The sequence below is a fragment of the Canis aureus genome, chromosome 22 (genome assembly GCF_053574225.1).
Source record: "Canis aureus isolate CA01 chromosome 22, VMU_Caureus_v.1.0, whole genome shotgun sequence".
Taxonomy (NCBI): Eukaryota; Metazoa; Chordata; class Mammalia; order Carnivora; family Canidae; genus Canis; species Canis aureus.
The window spans coordinates 11,482,071-11,502,628 of NC_135632.1; the positions used below are offsets into that span (position 1 = coordinate 11,482,071).

The 20,558-nt window shown below is 35.3% G+C and overlaps 1 protein-coding gene across 50 annotated transcripts in view; it reads left to right on the forward strand.

Moving 5' to 3' along the window:
* Positions 1-20,558, forward strand: part of LOC144293759 (uncharacterized) — a 472,204-nt gene that overhangs the window by 126,133 nt on the left and 325,513 nt on the right. For 6 of the 50 annotated variants that reach the window (XM_077864832.1, XM_077864826.1, XM_077864825.1 and 3 more), the window contains one exon: positions 11,567-11,699. The exons of the other annotated variants lie outside the window; for them this stretch is intronic. The gene's annotated coding sequence lies outside the window, so the exon portion shown is untranslated. The remainder of the gene's footprint in view (positions 1-11,566; positions 11,700-20,558) is intronic. 50 annotated transcript variants of the gene reach the window in all.

The window sequence follows — 20,558 nt, forward strand, 5'->3', positions numbered from 1 at the left end:
AAATGATTGGGACAGAGTCAGAAGGAACATGCCACAGTTTGTAAAATGAATTAGTTCTAAAAACACTGTGAAGGAAAGATTTCTCAGTGTGTATTAATAGAACAAAACATTGTATTTTGTGGGTCCATTTTAAGCTATCAAAAGAGATAATTACAGAAGACTCCATGAGTGATTCAGGGATGATCACATATGTACTTTGCAAAGATATAAAAATTTACAGTAATATGAAATTAATGAATTTCCTGCCAACAACAGTATGTTATGATATAAAGTAATATCTCAGAAGTAATCACTTAAAAAATTAAGCTGAGGATTTATTTTCTACATTATTTGAACATTCACAATCCAGATCTTTTATATATATCTTTGGGTTTCCACTTGTTTTCTGTTTTTAATTTTGCTAAAAGTTAGACTAACCACAGAGCCGTGCAAGTCCAGGGTTCTGGCTGTGGTACTACCCTTCTGATGCTCTGGCTCCTATTTGTCTACCCTGGGGGACTAGGATATAACTTTGTCTATTGGAGCCCCCAGACTCAAACTCTTCTCTCTTAATGCTCCTTACCCAAAAGGATTGGTTGCTTTCTTTTTATGTAAGGAACTCATTCATTATAGATCAAAACTCAACCCAGTCATTGATCTGAGGGTGAATTGACAGCTAATAGCAATTAGCTAATAGTCATTGCTCCAGGGGTGTTTCCATTTTAGTAACCTCTGAAGTCTAAAGTGGAGTTCTTAGATTTCTGGGTACCTAAGAAATCTGGTACTTGGTGAGATTGTGAAAAGCATTGCAGACCTTTGGATAGCATTCCCAGAAATTTCAGCTGCATGGAATGGGATCAAGTAATGTATTCTTTTTTAAAGATTTTATGTATTTATTCATGAGAGACACATAGATGCAGAGACACAGAGGCATAGACAGAGGGAGAAGCAGGCTCCTTTCAGGGAGCTGGTTGTGGGACTCGATCCCCAGACCAGGGATTGCACCCTGAGACAAAGGCAGTCACTCAACCACTAAGCCACCTAGGGATCCCGGTAATGTATGTTTTAAACAAGCTCCCAGATTTATTCTTTCTTTTTTCCTATTATAATGTTAAAAAAACCCCAAAAAACAAAACCATCTTACTGAGATGTTACTGGAACATATTCACATGCCATGTAATTCACCCATTTAAAATGTAAAATTCAGTTGCTTTAGTATATTGACAGAGTTGTATAGCCATCTCCATAGAACTTTAAGACATTTTCATCACCCCCAAAGGAAACCTCATTCATACCCATTAGCACTAACTCTCCATTCTCCTAGTACTTGACAACCATGAATCTACTTTGTCTCCCTACATTTGCTTACTCTAGACATTTCATAGAAATGAAATCATACAGCTCATTGAATGCAGCAGTAGCTCTCCAGACTGCTGTTTTCTTCTGAAGGTGAGCTGGACCCACACAGAAGCAACTAAGAGACCTGCAGTTGGCATTGATGTTGGCACCATCTACTCTTGCATGGGTGTTTTCTAGCATGGGAAAGTGGAAATAATTACCAATGTTCAGGGAAACTAAACCACCCCAAGTTATATCACCTTCACAGAATGATTGATTGTTGATACTGCAAAGAATCAAGTTGTGATGAACACCACCAACATAGTTTTTGAAGCCAAACACTTGATTGGACATAGATTTGATGATGCTGTTGTCCAATCTGATCTGAAGCATTGACCCTTCATGATGGTGAATGATGCTGGCAGGCCCAAGGTCCAAGTAGAATATAAGGGGGACACAAAAAATTTCTATCCAGAGGAGGTGTCCTCTATGGTTTTGATGAAAATGAAGGAAATCATGGAGGCCTATCTTGGGAAGACCATTACCTGCATACTTCAATAACCCTCAGGCTACCAAAGATGCTAGAACTATTATTGCTGGTCTCAATGTACTTTGAATCATCAATGAGCCAACTGTTAACTGCTGTTGCTTATGGCTTAGACAAAAAGGTTGGAGCTGAAAGGAATGTGCTGATCTTTGAGTTAGCAGGTGGCACTTTTGATATATCAGTCCTTACTCTTGAAGGTGGGATCTTTGAGGTCAAGTCCACAGCTGGAGACACCCAAGTAGGTGGAGAAGACTTTGACAACTGAATGGTCAACCATTTTATTGTGGAGTTCAAGTGCAAACAGAAGGACATCAGTGAAAACAAGAGGGTAGTCCATCATCTTTGTACTGCTTGCAAACATGCTGAGCATATACTTTCTTCTAGAACCCAGCCTGGAAGCTAGACTGATTCTATCTATGAAGGAATTGACTTATATACCTCTATTACTCATGCCTGGTTTGAAGAATTAAATGCTGACCTGTTCTGTGGCACCCTGGACCCTCTAGAGAAAGCTCTTCAGGATACCAAGCTAGACAAGCCTCAGATCTATGATATTTTCCTGGTGGGTGGTTCTCTCCGTATCTCCAAGATCAGAAACTTCTATAAGATTTCTTCAAAGGAAAGGAACTGAATAGGAACTGTTGTGTATGGTGCAGCCCTCCAGGCAGCCATGTTTTCTGGAGACAGATCTGAAAATTTTCAAGATTTGCTGCTGTTGGATGTCACTCCACTTTCTCTTGGTATTGAAACTGCTGGAGGTATCATGACTGTGCTTATCAAGTGCAATACTGCCATTCCTGCCAAGCAGACATGAACTTTCACTACCTACTGTGACAAACAGCCTGGAGTGCTTATTCAGGTATATGAAGGTGAGCATGCTATGACTAAGGATAACAACCTACTTGGCAAGTTTGAACTCACAGGCATACCTCCTGCCCCTTTTGGTGTTCCTCATACTGAGTCACTTTTGATATTGATGCTAATGGTATCCTCTATGTCTCTTCTCTGGAGAGAAAGCACAGGAAAAGAGAACAAGATTACCCTCAAAGTGACTGGAGCCACTTGAGCAAGGAAGACATTGAGTGCATGGTCCAGGAAGCTAAGAAGTACAAAGCTGAAGATGAGAAGCAGTGGGACAAGGTGTCTTCAAAGAATTCACTTGAGTAAATTATGCATTCAAAGTGAAAGCAACTGTTGAAGACAAAAACCTTCAGAGTAAAATCAATGATGAGAACAAACAAGATTCTTGACAGGTGTAATGAAACCATCAACTGGCTTGATAAGACTGCAGAGAAGGAAGAATTTGAACATCAGCAGAAAGATCTGGAGAAGGTCTGCAACCCCATCATTACCAAGCTGTACCAGAGTGCCAGAGGCATGCCAGGGGGAATGCCTGGAGGCTTTCCTGGTGGTGGAGCTCCTCTCTCTGGTGGTGCCTTTTCTGGGTCTACCATTGAAGAGGTTGGTTAAGCCAACCTGAGAACGGGTCTAGCCTTGTTCCACACAAAACATTTGAAGGACCTAAATGTGTAGCAAATTTTAATGACAGTTTTAAAGTCAAGCTGCTATAGTAAATATGCTAGGCGTTCTTGATACTTGAATATGGCATATGTACATAGGGAAAGGAAATAAACATTGTATTGTTAAGTGGAAAATGCAATGTCTTAAATAAGATTGTATTTAAAATTAATCAGTACAATATGTGTTCTTTTGTGACTGGTTTCTTCCATTTAGCATGTTTTCAAGGTTCATTTATGTTGTAGCATGTGTCAGTATTTTTTGTTTTTTGCCAAAAAAACCCCTCCATTTATGTGGATATACCTCATTTAATCGATCCATTCATTAGGTGATGGACATTTGAGTTGTTTCCACTTTTTGATTGTTACAAATAGTGCTATTATGAACATACATGTACAAGTTTTTTGTTTAGATGCCTGTTTTAATTTTTCTTGGGTATAAAGTTGAAAGTGGTATTGCTGGGTCATATAGTAACTTTATGTTTAACTTATTGAAGAACTGCTAAACTGTTTTTCCAAAGAATTGGCTGTATCATTTACATTCCCATTAGCAAGTATCAGAGTTTGCATTTTCACAAATGTTTACAATTATCCTTTTTTTTTAAAAAAATTAGCCATTCTAGTAGATGTCAAGTGGTATCATACTGTGTTTTAATTTGAATTTCCTTAATGATGAAAGACCTTGCGCATCTCCATGTGTCCTTTGGGGCATTTGTATATTTTCTTTGGAAAAATGTATATTCAAATCCTTTGCTTAGGTTTTAATTATTTTTGTTCTTTCAGTAGTGAGTTGTAAGAGTGCTCTACATACTCTGAATGTAAGTTTCTAATCAGATATATGATTTGTAGATATTTTTTCCCATTATTTTGTGGGTTGTCTTTTCATTTTCTTGATGTTGGCTGTTGAAGCACAAAAGTTTTTAATTTTGATACAATTTATCTACTTTTTTTCTCTTTTGTTTTTTGTGCTTTTGGTGTCATATCTCAGAAACTGTTGCCTAACCCAAGATCATGATCTATTCTTATACTTCTTATAGCTTTAGCTTTTACATTTATTTCTATGATCAATTTTGAGTTAATTTTTGTATGTGCTGTGTAGTAGGGTTCAATTTAATTTCTTTGCATATGAATATCTAGTTGTCTGAGAACTGTTTGTTCAACTTATTCTTTCTGTGATGAAATGTCTCGACACCTTTATTGAAAGTCAATTGACCACAAATGTAAGACTATTTTTGTGACTCTTGATCTATTCCATTAATTTCTGTTTACTCTTATGCCAGTTAACACTGTACTCTTTTTTTTTTAAAGGTTTTATTTATTTATTCATGAGAGACACACAGAGAGAGAGAGAGAGAGAGAAGCAGAGACACAGGCAGAGGGAGAAGCAGGCTCCACACAGGGAGTCTGATGCGGGACTTGATCCTGGGACTCCAGGATCGTGCCCTGGGCCAAAGGCAGGCGCTAAACCGCTGAGCCACCCAGGGATCCCAGCCACCCAGGGATCCCTGTACTCTTGATTACTATAGATCCTGGTTAACTTTTGAAATTGGGAAATAGGTGATCTCTAACTTTATTTTTCTTTTTCAAGATTGTTCTGGCTATTCTGGGTCCTAATTCCATATACATTTTGGGATCAACCTGTCAATTTCTGCAATTAAGTTAGCTAGGATTTTGTCAGGAATTGCTTTGAAACTATAGATCAATATGGGGAATATTACCATCTTAACAATATCAAGTTTTGTAATTGGTGCACATACACTATCTTTCCATTTATTTAGGTTTTTCATTTCTATCAGTAGTGTTTTGTAGTTTTCAGTAGCCAATTCCAGTACATCTTTTATGAAATTTATAGTAAATATTTTATTCTTTTGACGCTATTCTAAATAGAATTTTTTTTCTTAATATCATTGTTGGAATGGCTTTTGCTAGTATATAGAGATAATTGATTTTTTGGTATTAATCTAGTATTCTGCAACCTTGCTGAGTTCACTTATTCTAATAGTTTTCTAGTGATTACTTATTTTCTATTATAGGATTATGTCATCTGTAAATATAATTTTACCTCTTTCGCAGCCTACATACCTGTTTCTTCCCTGTTGTCAAATTGCTCAGGTCCTTGAGTAATTCTGATGTAAATGGTTAGAAGATTAGACTTGGAAAAAGTGAATTAAAAAGAAAAGTTCAGACACCATTTCAGATATTGACAAATGAAGACAGAATTAAGGCCTCTGAAGCCCATACTTAAATCTCACAAAAAGAGTAAGTGTCTAATCCCCAGTGCATAAATATGGCCCCTGGAGGATATGATTGAAGACTATGTAACCACTACTTAAGTTTGTTTCTTTTTGGAGAATTTAAAAAGTATGATTTTAATGACATTCTCTAAGAGGAACAACTTATATTTATGCAAGTATGTAATTTTTAATGCTTACTCTATTTAATAGGATATTGAGAAAGGAAATACTAGATTTTTTTGAGTTCAAAGTCTATTAGTAGTTCTATGAATTGGGGAGTATCAGTTAATCTTATTGGTTTTTAATTTGCTGATTGTAAAATAAAACTAATGATAGTGTGTCTCTTTAAGGAATACATACATATATTCATCAGCAATGTATAGCATATTATAGATAGTAACGTGTGTTTCTAAATACATAATAATTCTTTTTTGTATAATAGTTTTGTTGATCACGTTTGAGATCACATTTAAATTAAAACCTTATTAAGAATATTGGTAACTTTCATTCTTTGTACTCAACATTTAAAACCCTTGTTGACATTGTATATGCACCAGTTACAAAACTTGATATTATTAAGATGGTCATAATTGCCATTTTCACATTTACAAATTGGGATAAGACATCTTAATATAATTCACAAGAAATTAGAATTTTACTTATGGTGTTAGTCATTTTCATTCATAAAGCAATGCTCTATTTTAGAAGATTCTTTAACTTCGTCTTGTAAAGCCAATGTTATTTTACAGTAAACCCTTACCACTAAGTTGTTTATAACCACCAGGGTTTAAAGTAGTAAGATTAACACAGATATGTGTATACTTTGGTGGTAAAGCATCTTTTTCACTTATTTTTCTGGCATTAGTTTAGATATGTAATTCAAAACTAATTAGGTCATACATTCCCTGACCATCACTAAACATACTTGAAAGCAATTAAATTAAATAGAACAGCCTTTTCTCTTTACTTTTGTCCTGAAGAGATTCTTTTTATTATCTAGAAGATATAAATGTGTACAAGAGGTCTAAAGTTTATCAGACTCATTTTAAGGAATTTATGTCTTTTGGAGCTAGCTGTGATTTTTAGTTTTAAATTAAAGGTCGTTATAACTGAGGAAAACATTGGATGTCCAGCTTTTTTCCCCATAGATTGGATTCACATTGGTGTCCAAGAGGGTTATATGCAAAGATGAATAGGAGACTTTGTCCTCTTCTTCCTTGTCTTTTTATTTTTTTAAAAGATTTTATTTATTTATTCATGAGAGACAGAGAGAGAGGCAGAGACACAGGCAGAGGGAGAAGCAGGCTCCATGCAGGGAGCCTGATGTGGGACTCGATCCTGGGTCCCCAGGATCACGCCCTGGGCTGAAGGCAGTGCCAAACCACTGAGCCACAAGGGCTGCCCCTTCCTTGTCTTCTTAAAAAAAAACATCATTTGCTTTCTTTGCCAAAAGGAGTTAGCAAAATGGATCAGCTCACCCTGAACCGGTTTAGAAATTGAACTTGTGCATTGATTTAGAAATTTAAGAGAGAAAGTGGGAAATTTTGGTGTTCAACTCCTACACTCAAAGCCATGAGAGACAGAGTGGGAGGTGGGAAAAGGTTTTCTAATTATGTTTTGCAGTGAATGGCTGATGCTAGTCATTGCTTTTCATCTTGAATCCAGCCTCCCACTCCCATACTATCCTTGAGCACTGACCTGCATCTCAGGGAGCTGACCCCTGCAATCTGCTTTTCAGTCAATGTTCAGTCAATGTGAAATGCTGGGAAGAGGTTGGGGGCAGAGAGCAGATAGAAATCAGGGATTTATTTTGTGTCAGAGGGGATAAAAGTTTGTTGGGGCCTGAAGATTACATGATGTTTTGAGCCCTCTTCAAGAAAAAGAATATAAAATTGCATTATACGAATTATATTTAAGAGTGAAAATATACTTAGAATGAGAAAAGAAATCACTTCACTACATTTAATGATTTTAAAATGCTGGCAAGATGCACCTGGGTGCCTCAGTCAGTTAAGTGTCTGACTCTTGAATTCAGCTCAGGTCATGATCTTGGGGTAGTGGGATGGAGCTCTGCATTGGGCTCCATGCTTGGTGAAGAGTCTGATTGAGATTCTCTCTCTCCCTCTCCCCCCCTCCCACTCCCCCACCAGTCTCTCCTTCAAATAAATAAATAAATCTTTTTTAAAAAATTTAAGAAAACAAATAAAACCTGGCAATAATCACAAACATCAAAAGCCCAAGATAAATATCACAAAATTTCTTATGTTACTCTATATACCTCCATAATATTTGTTTTCAATATTTTTGCATACTCTTTAATTACTTCTTCATATGATAATGATTTTGTACACTTTAAACAGTATAAAATTATATAGTATGTAAGATTATTATATGTACTATAACAGTATAAGATTATGTAGTCTTTCTTTCCTCTGGCATGGGTGATCAAAACTTGTTCTTTTATTAATTACAGTTGAGATGGACAAAACATGATTTCACATGCAGACATTTTGGCTATTCACAGTACTGCTATGGATTTGGGTGTTGGAAACGCGGGAATTTTAACTTTCTACTCTGCATGGTTTTTATAAGAAATGTATTGCATATTTACAATTATATACAGTGTATAGATTATATCCTCAAAAAAGATAATTTCTGTTTTCTTTGGATTTTAACAACCTAAGTATCATCTTAGAATTTTATATGATTGACTATAGAAGAATTTTCCCCAATGTAGCTTTTGTGCCCATACATTGCAAATGCACTTTCTCTCCCATCACCAGCATACTTGTGCTGAGCCCTAGAATACTTTCATATTATAGTACAGTGCCTCATCCTGTCAGGACATTAGATAGATATCCATACTGGACAGTAGAGGGTTTCTAGAGGCCGGTTTTATACCAGGATAGCCAGAAATAATTTTACTGTACGTGAAAGTGACTATAAACCACACACTGTGTCTCACTGAGATCTCTTTAATTGAATCTCAACTGCCCCTTAGTTGGGTTCAAATTCTGGTAGCTACTCCCATGTCACTTGACATGAAAGAATTATGATGATGGTAAATTGGGATGGAAAGAGACCATGGTCCTAACCCAACTGCGGTTAATACGTCCTACTAATTTTCTTATTATTAACATTTCTACAACTCAGGACTATGTAATACATTGCCAAGGTCTTTGTGAGGGGCCCTGAGGAATAAGTTTCCGTGGCTTCACAGCAAGTCCATCTTTGTTCTTTGTATATGTCTGTGTTCCTGCCTGTTTCAGGCTCCATAATAATATCACCTCTGTAATTCCCACTTCCCCAGGAGCCTCTGCCATGCTTCCAGCATTGTGTTGTGCCTTATTTCTGGGCTTTCCATCAACTGTAGATTGGCTTCTTAGTGGTTCTAACACTTTTGTGACTAGCTACCTATATTAAATTCCCTCCATTGAGTTACTTGCTATGACCTGTGATTTCCTAACTGGACTCTGACTGTTAGCCAGGACCTCTATAATAATACCATTGCGCCCAAGAAGGAAGAAATGGGGAGTAGTTCACAAGTGAAGTATTGCTAGTCAATTGGAAGGGTTTAGTTTCAGTTTGATCTGAGAATTTAAGTGGTAAAGAATGAGGAAAGTGTAATAAACAGTTTGAGTCCATATTTTGGTGTTTGCCGACAACTTGTAAGCATCGCTTATCCTTCCTCTCTTCCGCCCCACATCTTGGAGAGCTAGTAAATAGGCCCAGGTACCCCCCCGCCCCCTTGGAACAGGTAGGAAGTCCAGACCATGCATGGGAACTCTCATCAGTCCTGCCCCCAGCCCCCATAAAAATTCCAATCCATAAAAAATCCAAAAATTTCATTTCTTGCTCTCTTAAGCCATTTTCAGACCTGCTCAAGAGCCGTAGCTTTCTACCCCAAGAGGGTATGAAACTAGCTTTCTCTAGTTTCATACCCTCTTGGCAAGTGTGTGGTATCATTATTCTCTATATTGAACCAAATTTTGGGTGGATGCCATTCTTTTTCTGCAGTAGTCACAGAGAAAGTTGTTTTAGTATCTAAATCTCAAAAGATTTTTTTTTTTTTTTTTTTTAGTTTAAGTGACATATACCATTATGTTAGTTTCAGGTATATAACATAATAATTCAATGTTTATAAATCTTCAGAATTCTTGATGTCTATAGGGGCATTTGTTTTATTTAGATCTTAATTCTGTGCATAGAGTCAACTAAATGCTCGTTAAAGTTAACACCATGTAAAGTTACCAGTGGTTCTTTCCTAGTCTAGCTAAAGAAACTATACATAAATATATTGCTGAGCATGATTTTCAGGAAGTTCAAAAGGGACCTTCTTTTAAGTTGCCAACTAGAGATGATTTTGATATTTAAACACTAAAGTATTTTCTCAGGGATTTGAGAGTTTTGATACCAAAAGATTCACCTCATTCTTATTATTTGCAGAAAATCCCTGGGAAAAACCATGGGATACCATTGTTTTTTTGCCAGCTGCATAGGCCTTGATGATCAAAATTCTGAGGGTTTTATTACATATTCAGTGAAACCAGTTAGACATTTCAAATGGGGCATGGGAATATTTGACACTTTATTTTTGCTACCCCCTCAGTGTGTCAGGACAATATACATTTTTCTCCTCTTCTGGAAGGTAGAGCTTCATTACTATGAGTAAGGTGATGAATATATACTTTGGAAAAGAGATTACAGTTCATTAGAAAATATTTTAGGCTGTATTTGTATGGATAATGACATATTTGAGCTCTTCTTGGCAAATATAGAATTAATATATCATTGTTGAATAAAGTAAGGTTAATAAAAGGTATGTTTCTCTTTCTGAAAATGTTCTTAAAGAGACATCATTTTTTCTCACATCTATCATTTCTTTGTTGGCACTAGTAGACTATCTGACATCCACTTTATTTTAAAAGCCATCTAGTAAAGTGCGGAGGAATATTTTCTTTATTTTTGAGGATCTAGAAAAAAGCTTTTATTTATCCTCTCACATCTTGTCAATCATGTAAATAGTATTTTTAGGAACCAACAACCTAGAAGGGCAATATTCTTATTCTTAAGGCAGGGAGTATAACAAAAATATAAAATCTTTTTTTTTGAATTTACAAATCAGATAGTTAATTCAGATGATACCAAGTTAAAGTTCTATAAGTAAAGGAATCATTAATTATTGTTGAAACCAATTGCTACGGAATGTTGTTATTCTCAAAAATATTGTATTTATTGATTCTTATGCTGTCATTGCTAATATGCACCACTATTATACATGCTAAGAAAGAAAAAAATGTTACCAATTAAAGTATAACACATGACTTTTTATCATATAAAGTTTTTCACATCACTTTTTATCATATAAAGTTTTTCTGCACATTTGCTCTTCTGTGTCTTCAAAAGCATTTGTAATACTACAGTTCATTAAAGAATGCTCAATTTTGGGCTTTCAGATTTTCTTCTTAGCCATTGGCACTGTTTCTAAAAGTTTAGATGCTGGCACTTTCTTAATCATTACAGATGGTATGAAAATAAAGCTTTTAGACATCAACCAAAAAGTCATTGTAAATGGCAATTAAATTCAATGCATGAAACTAAATTGAAACAATAAAAATATGACCATGTTTGCACATGAACAGTAATGACAATTATGTGGCAATTCAACAACAATCAGGAGAGAACATCAAAAGACAAACTGTGAGCCCAGATACTGTTAGAATGTTCAAAAATTTGCATCTCAAGATTTCTGAACTGTGTAGGGTTGTTGCACACAGCTAGCAGTCTGGGTCCCAAGCACTGTATTGGGACATGTGACCTACCTACCAGGAAAGGTAGTTGAACTCTTTCTCGGTAGGTGGGACAGGCATGCTGCTTTAGCTGCTGCAAATCATCCTAATTTAGTTTCTTAAAATATGTGATCTATTTTCACTTTTTTTTTTTTTTTTTAGTGGAGAGTATGATTGATCTTCTTCACTGTCTTGGCCAAGACCCACCTGCAAGGTGGCTTTAGCAAATGGATCCAGTATTTCTTCTCTTTCATGAGTGATGTATCAATAGATATAATATGTTCAATAAACCTCTGTAAGTACTGCTTTCATAAATTAAGTGTTGGCAGCTTCATTAAAACCCATTTGTCTCTCACAGGGGCACCATACATACTTTGACTAAGCACAGGTTTTGGGCTTTTTTCTTTTCTGTAGCATCATCAGCCTTTCTACTTTTCTCCTTTCCTTCTCCTCTTTTAGAGACGGGAAAGACATTGAATGTTCATAATATGTAGCTTTTTTCTACTTCTCTTGGAAAAAAAAGATACAACCTTGAGAACAATCGTGAATGTCTAGTAGCATAATTTCATCCAGACTAGAAACATGAAAATTTTTTGCAAATGTTTTTACAAAATGGAATAAGCTATTTTCACAAGAAGGAGTTATATTTAGATATATTTTCTTTAATAATAAGACTTATGAAAAATAATGGGTATCTCACCAAGGTTGAAACATTGACTAGATTTTCATTTAATAAATAACATATGTATAGAAGAATTAATTCTGTGTTGAATATGGAAGAGCTATTTTTTGAGCCATGTTCAGCATGACATTTTTAATGTTTTTAAATGGGGAGAAAATAATACCACAAAGAATAACCTCAAACCTGAATTTTATTCTAAGCAATAATAGAGAATGCATCAGGAGCATCGGGCACTGGATGACTCAGTTGGTTAAGCTCCTCCGTTCGGCTCAGGTCATGATCTCTGGGTCCTGGGATCGAGCCCCATGTTGTGCTCCCTACTCAGTGGGGAGCTTGCTTCTCCCTCTCCTTCTGCTGCTTCCCCTGCTGTGCTCTCTTGCTCTCTCTCTCAAGTAAATAAAAATCTTAAAAAAAAATAGAGAATGTTCAAAAAACTAAGTAGATTAGAACACAGATGTTATTGAAATAAGACTTTTCTTTTTTTTTTTTTTGAAATAAGACTTTTCAATAAAAGATGCTGCTTCATGGTGACTAAATGACTAAAAGAAACACTTTTGAAACTTTAATTGTAAATTATCTTGGAAAAATTCAGTTTAGATTAACCTATATTCACCATTTGTTTTCCTCAAGACAACAGGCAAAGGGGATTTTTCCGTAACACAATGCATATGAACTTGAAAACCCATGCATTCTGTAAATCTCCCAGTAAAGGTAATAGAACATCTTAGAAAAAGGAGAGAGGCAAGCCTTGCAAAACATATGCAACTTTGTGGAGAAGGTACTACCAAAAATTAATAATAATCATAGTTTTGGATGATCTTTAAATGATCAGTAACTTCTGGCTCAGGTACTTTAGATTTGTACTTTCCACACAAGGAAGCCCTGTGATGAAGCTAAATGCAAATTCACTAAGCTAAAAAATAGAGGCTGACGGAAGGGGTGGGGAGAGAGAAAGACAGAGAGAGTGGCCTGATTCAGTAATTCCACATCAAACACAGTGCCTGATACAAAGAAGGGCCTGGATGTCTGGGGAGGGATCAGCAGTCACACTGCATTTGGATTCCATTCCACTTGACTAGCTTAGTTTCCACCGAGAAAGCTTCTGATTTGGTCATTGTTGGGGATCAATAAATATCCCTCCTACCATTTTTAGAATTACTAAGAAAAAATTATTTTTAAGAGCTAAAACCTATTTTAAGTCTTAAGTCAAATGACTAGAGTTCTCAACAGTGAACAGATATTTGACAGATATCATTTGAATTTGTGGAGGGGACAGAGATGGTTTCATGGCTCCCTCAGTGCCATGCTATGCAGATATGACTCTCTCTTCATTGTGCATAAGCCCAGCTATGTGATGCTCTCATGGACTATCTGATGAATCTTAGATGCATCTAACTTCTTGTTTTACAGAGGGTGAACACTATGGCTAGAGAAGTAAAACGATCTAGGAACTGATACACCTTTGTAAATAAAAAAAAAATATAGAGGATCATTAGCTTTGCTTATCTTGGATGGGCCCTGAGGCTCTCTTAATCATTTTTCACATATACTACTCTGCACTGTTGAATTTTTACAACTGTCTTCGTATTGTGTTAAAAATTTTTGTAGAATTCCTTGCTCCAGGTCTTCCAGACACCATAAAAGAAATTTTATATTCAAGAATATATGGAGACATGCCAGACATTTAGGGGTAAGAATTTTTTTTTTTTTTTTTTAGGGGTAAGAATTAAGGGAAAGACCCCAGGTGCTAAAAAGTCTGCAGTAGGTCCTTAGATTCTTCAGTTTCATAAAGTATTCTGCTTTAGTTTCCACAAAGGAATAGATTATCCCCCCTCTCTTTTTTTTAAAGATTTTATTTATTTATTCATGAGAGATAGAAGGAGAGAGAGGCAGAGACACAGGCAGAGGGAGAAGCAGGCTGCACGCAGGGAGCCCGACATTGGACTCGTTCTTGGATCTCCAGGATCACGCCCTGGGCCGAAGGTGGTGCTAAACCGCTGAGCCACCTGGGCTGCCACCCCCTGCCCCCCTTTACTGTTCTCTAAACTAGTTGTTCTCATCCAAGTTACATTAGAATTAGCTGATTTCAAATATCCCTATTCCAGGCCCCACCCCGGAGGCCAATTTAGTGAATCTGGAGTGGAGCCAGAAGGTGGACAGTTCTTGAAAGTTCCCCAGAATATGCCATATGCAGCCTTGTGAAGAACCAGGGATCTAAAGGACAATTCTCAGTGTTGTGGGGCCCTAGAAATCCCTATGACTTTTTCAGGAGGTCCATGAGGCAAACCTATTTTCATAATAATACTGAAACATGATTTGCCCTTTTCACTGTATTGACATTTGTACTGATAGAGCACAAGGCAATGGTGTGTGAAACTGCTGGTGCCTTGGCAGGAACCAAGGCAGTGGCAACAGATTGTTCTAGTAGTTACCATGTTCTTTACTGCCACGCATCTTCCATTAGAAGAAGGAAAAAAAAAAAAACTAGTTTCACTTAGGAATGTCCTTGATGAAGTAGTAACAACTTTTAATTTTATTAGATCTCAGCCCAGGAGTATACATCTTTCTAATATTTTGTGACAAAATGAGAAGTGCACAGAAAGCTCTTCCATTGCATAAGGAAGTGCATGTGTAATTACTTGAGTGGGAGCCTGAACTAGCTAGCTAGTCACTTAGCTGCTTTTCTTTTCATGAAATATTGCTTTTACTTGAAAGAAAGACTGTCAAACTATACTTAGACTTGAGTATTTGACAGACTTTTTCTTTCTTTCTTTTAATGAATCATTTGAGCCTGTCACTTCAAGGAAAACAACTGACTGTTGCCAGTGGGAAAATTTGAACTTTCAAGTGAAAATTAGGATTTTAGGAAACTTCCTCCTACCACTGTGAGCCTAACAGCTTACCCATATTGACTTTTCTGATTAGATTCCTGATGTTAAGTATGATATTAAAAATATTACATAACAAAATGTGTAAACATTTGAAAGATCTGCGTACCATAGTGAAGTAATATTTTCCAAATGAACAATGCAAAAGTTACAAAATCATGCAGGGGTAAAAGATCCATTCAAATGCACGATAGATCAGTCGATTGTAATGTAACAGAATCTGAAATTTCCTTGACAAAATTACAGATTCCACATTCCAAACAACCTTTTAAAAATTACTACTTGTCAACAGTGGATGTACTATCAGAAAATAATACCTAAAATTACCTGGGAAGGCTATTAAAATACTTTTCCAGTGCATGGAAAAGGCTCTCCAGGCTCTTGTTATATCTTGTCCTTTTGATAATTATCAATCTAACAGGTATGAGGTGATATCTTATTGTGGATTTTATTTGCACTTCCTTGATCATTAGTGATTTTGGATATTAACCCCTTATCAGATATGTGGTTTGCAAGTATTTTCTCTGATTCTGTCAGTTGCTTTTCATTTTATTGATCATATCTTTTCCTATACAGAAACTTTTTAGTTTGGTGTTGTCCCACTTGTTGATTTTTGCTTTTGTTCCTTATATTTTAGGTATCATATGCAAAAAAATCATTGTGAAAACCAATTTCAAGACTTTTCCCTATGTTTTCTTTTAGGAGTTTCAGGTCTTATATTTAAGGCTTGAGTTCATTTTGAGTTAGTTTTTGTGAGGGGTGTTATTCTTTTGTATATGTGTATACAGTTTTCCCAGCACCACTTATTAAAGAGACTGTCTTTGGTTCAGTGAGCATTCTAGGCTTCCTTGTCAAGTATTAGTTGGCTTATGTATATAGGTATAATTTTGGGCTCTTGGTTCTGCTCTGTTGGTCTGTGTGTCTGTTTTTATGCCATACCTTACTGTTGGATTATTGTATCTTTAAATCAGAAAGTGTGATGCCTCCAGTTTTGTTTTTTCTCAGGATTGCTTTGCTTATTTCTTACCTTTTTTGTCTTGGAAAACTAGTAATTTTGACTAATATATGTTATTAGTGTTAATTAATAATGGGCTTATTATTGTTATTTTAAATAAATTTTTTAGTTTAAATTTCAAAGATGGTCTAAGTATAAAACCACCTATTAGATTTTTTTATTATTGTTTTTCATTTGTTTGCTCTTTGTTTTGCAAAGTATGAAGCATCCTGAGACTGTAAGTTTGAGAACCTTGAGAACCACTGTGCTGTCTCCCCCCCTCTTGCTATACACACACACACACACACACACACACACACACACACACACTTTCATTACTTTCTCAGGTGAGATTTAGGCATGATAATTAGTAAAGCTGAGTATCTTTTTACATCCTTTTTAGCTGAATATATGTCTTTTTTGGGGGGGAAGTCTATTCAGATCTTCTGCCAGCCTTTAAATTGGATTGTTTTGTTTTATTTTGTTTTACTATTGAGTTGTATTGTTCTTTATGTATTTTGGATGTTAACTCCTTACCAGATACATGATTTGAAAATAATTTCTGCATTCAGTAGGTTGTCTTTTCATTTTGTTGATAGTTTCCTTTGCTGTGCAGAGGCTTGATATCATCCCTTACATTTGTTTTTGCATTTTTTGCTTTTGCTTTTAGTGTTAGATTTAAGAAATCATTACCAAGGTCTATGTCAAGAAGCTTACCATCTATTTTTTTTTTCTAGGAGTTTTATGGTTTCAGGTATTATGTTCAGTCTTTAATCCATTTTTAGTTAACTTTTGTGTATGATGTAAAACAGTGGCCCAGTTTCATTATTTTGCATGTGGCTGTCCAATTAATGTATTCTTATTAAATGAATAAATGAATGTGAATAGTTGTTTGTACAACATTTTTTGTTCCTGACAACTTCAGAGAGAATTCCAATAGGCTTTTCTTCATTGCTACTTTTATTAGACCGTTATTTATAAAATCATGATTAAATTTATTTTCACATCTTATTATACATGCACAAGTTATATTTTTCTAAAAGATCCACCAATAAAGAGAATATTAAAAGGAATGATATTTATATTTACTTCATTTTTAGTTTCAATTGATAGAGATACCCTGTTTGGATGAAACTGATTTACACAGCTCTCTTGGCAAGTTCACATTCATATTTCAACTATTCCAATATTGTGGAAAGCTATTTTCATCAGGTCAAGTACTGAATTCATTAACTATTTATCAGCTGCTTGGCATTAAGCAGTATTAGGCTCCTAGTAGATGGCTTGGGACTTGAAGTTTTCCCATAACAGCTATATCTTGCATTCAGGTCAGTTTTATGTTCTAGAGAAATACATTTGTTCTATTTGGCTTCTAAGTCTTTAGCATATTACCACAGTATTATCTATTTTATTTCCCTTTTCTTATGTCTTCATCCTTATTTCATTCCAAAGTGCCTGTTTTGAGACATCTAAACAAGTTGAATTTTATCATTGCTGTTTCTTCCTTTCTAGTTGATTTGTTTCTTCCAAATGATTGAAAATATAAAAAATAATGTCACTAATTGCTTTCTTCATGCCAACTTCCACTTTTTTTTTGGCCTTTAATCTGCATAAAATTCTTCTTATTTCCAATTTTACCAGGTATCAGAGAATTTTTTTCAAGAAAATAAATTGCTAAAAAATGATGATAATGGAGTTTATCTCCAGAGTTCTTTGATTATAAAAACTGTCTGCCATCATATTGTTCCTATTTTTTTAATAGCCATACTTAATAAATTTTGGTAATAATTAGCATATTAGTAATTACTGTCCATATTATGTATCAATTTTGGTTTACTGCCTATTTTTGATGCATAAGTGTATATATGAAGTCATAAGTGTTACTATGGGCATCACCTTTCTTTTAATAATTCCAAGTGCTTCTATAATAAGTTATTTCTTTAACATCTGTTAGTGTCCAATTTCCACCTTGGATTTTGGCTTTTTCAGTTTAATGATAGCCTGATAGTAGTAAGAGCTAGCAGTCATTGAGTATGTAGCATTATGTAAGACACCATCTCATTTAACGATGAAACAAGCTGCATAGCAGGGATATTTCACATGGAGGAAGTAAGTGCTCAGATTCATGAAGAGGCTCCCAAAGATTTGTATGAATCCAGGGGAAAGGGCATAATCACCTCTTTCTCAAGTGGATGAGTTTCCTCACAAATCACTAGCCCTTAGCCCATTATTTTCAGATTGAAAGCTATGATCCAGAGCATAAAATCACTTTATAATCTAAATTGTTAAAATTAATACTCTTTTAAGACATTATACAAATATAGGTCTGGTTAGGTGACTACTTTCCCCTATTATCAAATACCATATGTAAAAATTAGTTAACAGGAATTGCTATTTTGGAGAAATATAAAGTTTTTATTATATCAGTGGTTGACCATTTTCAAAGTGTTTTTTAAAGAATTTATGTATTCATGCATTCATTCATTCATTCATTCATTTAGAATGTGACTGGGGAGAGGGGCAGAAGGATGGGGAGAGAGAGAACCCCAGGCAGACTCCATGCTTAGTGTGGAGGTGGAGGCAGGTCTTGATCCCAGGACCTAGGACCCTGTGATCATGACCTGAGCTATAATTAAGAATTGGACACTCAACCAACTGAGTCATCCAGGTACCACTTCAAAGTATTTGAAATATAGTACAACAACGAGAAGAGAGTAAGACCAGAACCAGAAATAATTATTATTAACATTTGATGCTTACTTTTCTAGCCAGGTATTTATTCACAAAAATTAAAACATCTTGCTTGGTGTACTGACTTTTATCTTGCAACATTAGTGAATGTTTCTATGTTATTAAATATTTTTCAACAGTATCATTTTAATGCATGGATAGTATTCTATCATTGTCTTTGCCAGGTTTTGTTTAACTGATAATATATTGCTATTCATTTAGGCTAATTTCACTGTTAAGAGGAATTATGCTATAAACATTGTTTTATTTATTCATCAAATATATATCAAATATTCATAAGGTGTCAGTCTTTGCACTTCCACATAAGATATTAAAGATGTACATAAATGAAAATATTGTCCCTTTTGTGAAAGGTAATAGATTTTAGTGAGAGATAGATGAAATACACTAGTGAAGTATTTTATACTTTTTACTCATTTAGTAGAGGGTGTTATAAGAAGGCATAGGAGCTCCTCCCATCTCAATTTCAGATGTGTTACAAAAAATTCTTGGAGGCATTTTTTCTGAGAACTTGTGATAAAGGTAGTGTTTTTCTCTAGTCATTACATATATCCCATCTCCCCTCCCTATTTCTGAGCAGTTTGATAGAGACATCTGACCAGCTTTACCTTCTGACATGGGCCAGAGTTCTGACTGTAGCATTGGCAACAGATAGCTCTTCAATTTTTGGCAAGTTAACCTCTCTGAGATTCAGTGCCTTTATGTGTATAATGAGGTAGTTAGAACACATGGCTTCCAATGTCTACTGCTTAGCTGATGATCTAATTTTCTCTGAAAATAATGTCAATTGAATTAAAATGATGAAGGAAGTATTTGATCTATTCAATCAGAACTCTTTTCTGAGAGGCACGATTAGTTATCTACTAGGCTCTTGACAAAGGAGTAAGGAGTGCTTTTTCTTATACTTCATTCTTGATGCTGTCACTGCTATCAATATTTATTCAATGTCCTATCCCCATAGATAGCAGCTGTAATATAAAATGTTCAATGATAAAATGCTCTCCTTTTTTGTAAGTATTTTAACTTAAAAAATAAAACAAAGATAATGTGTTAGACCAAAAGGAATTAAGCAGTGAATGTAGTTAGGAATTTAGACACCATAGTAGACTGCATAGTGGATATTTTAGCCGGAAGGGCCTTTCAGTTACTGTCCAGATGGAAGACATAGGCAGTTGCTTATAGACAGCAGTAGACCAGCAAGATAGAATTAGCTTTTTAAAAAGGACATATCTGCATTTTCTGTGTGTCTTTCTACCTGAAATTTACCATAGTTTGATTTTTATTTTAAGAAAGTATCTGTGACACACCTCTGTGAATTGTATTATTGTGTTGATTAGAGATTTAGTACAAAATTTTGTCAGCTTTTATTCTATTCCAACATATTTCTGGCATCATTTTCAGAAATTAAACTTTATAGATGGGCCATATTCTGCCACATACAGTAAGCTGGGTGTTGTGGGGTAGACTTGTCTAGTGTGAAGCTTGTTCCGGGGCTCTCATGAGGTACCCAAGTTGCTCTGACAAAGGCAGAAACTGCCCTCTCATTCTCACTTTTCTTAACATCTAATTAAAAATATAAAGCTTTTTTGTGAAAATTAAGATATTTTACTTTTATTGTAAGTGGACTATTTAGCATTCCCAGTAGTCTCTTCATATAGATATGCTTTAATGTACTTGGGTGGTGATTTTATAGCAGAATGGGAAGTAATTAAAATATACAAATTAACTTGCTCCAGAGATTACATTATGTGACTTCAGCTTTTGGGAAATTGAATATTGCTTAATTTCACAGAGAAAGCACAAGATACAGGTAATTGAATGTTCATTGGTATTCTTACC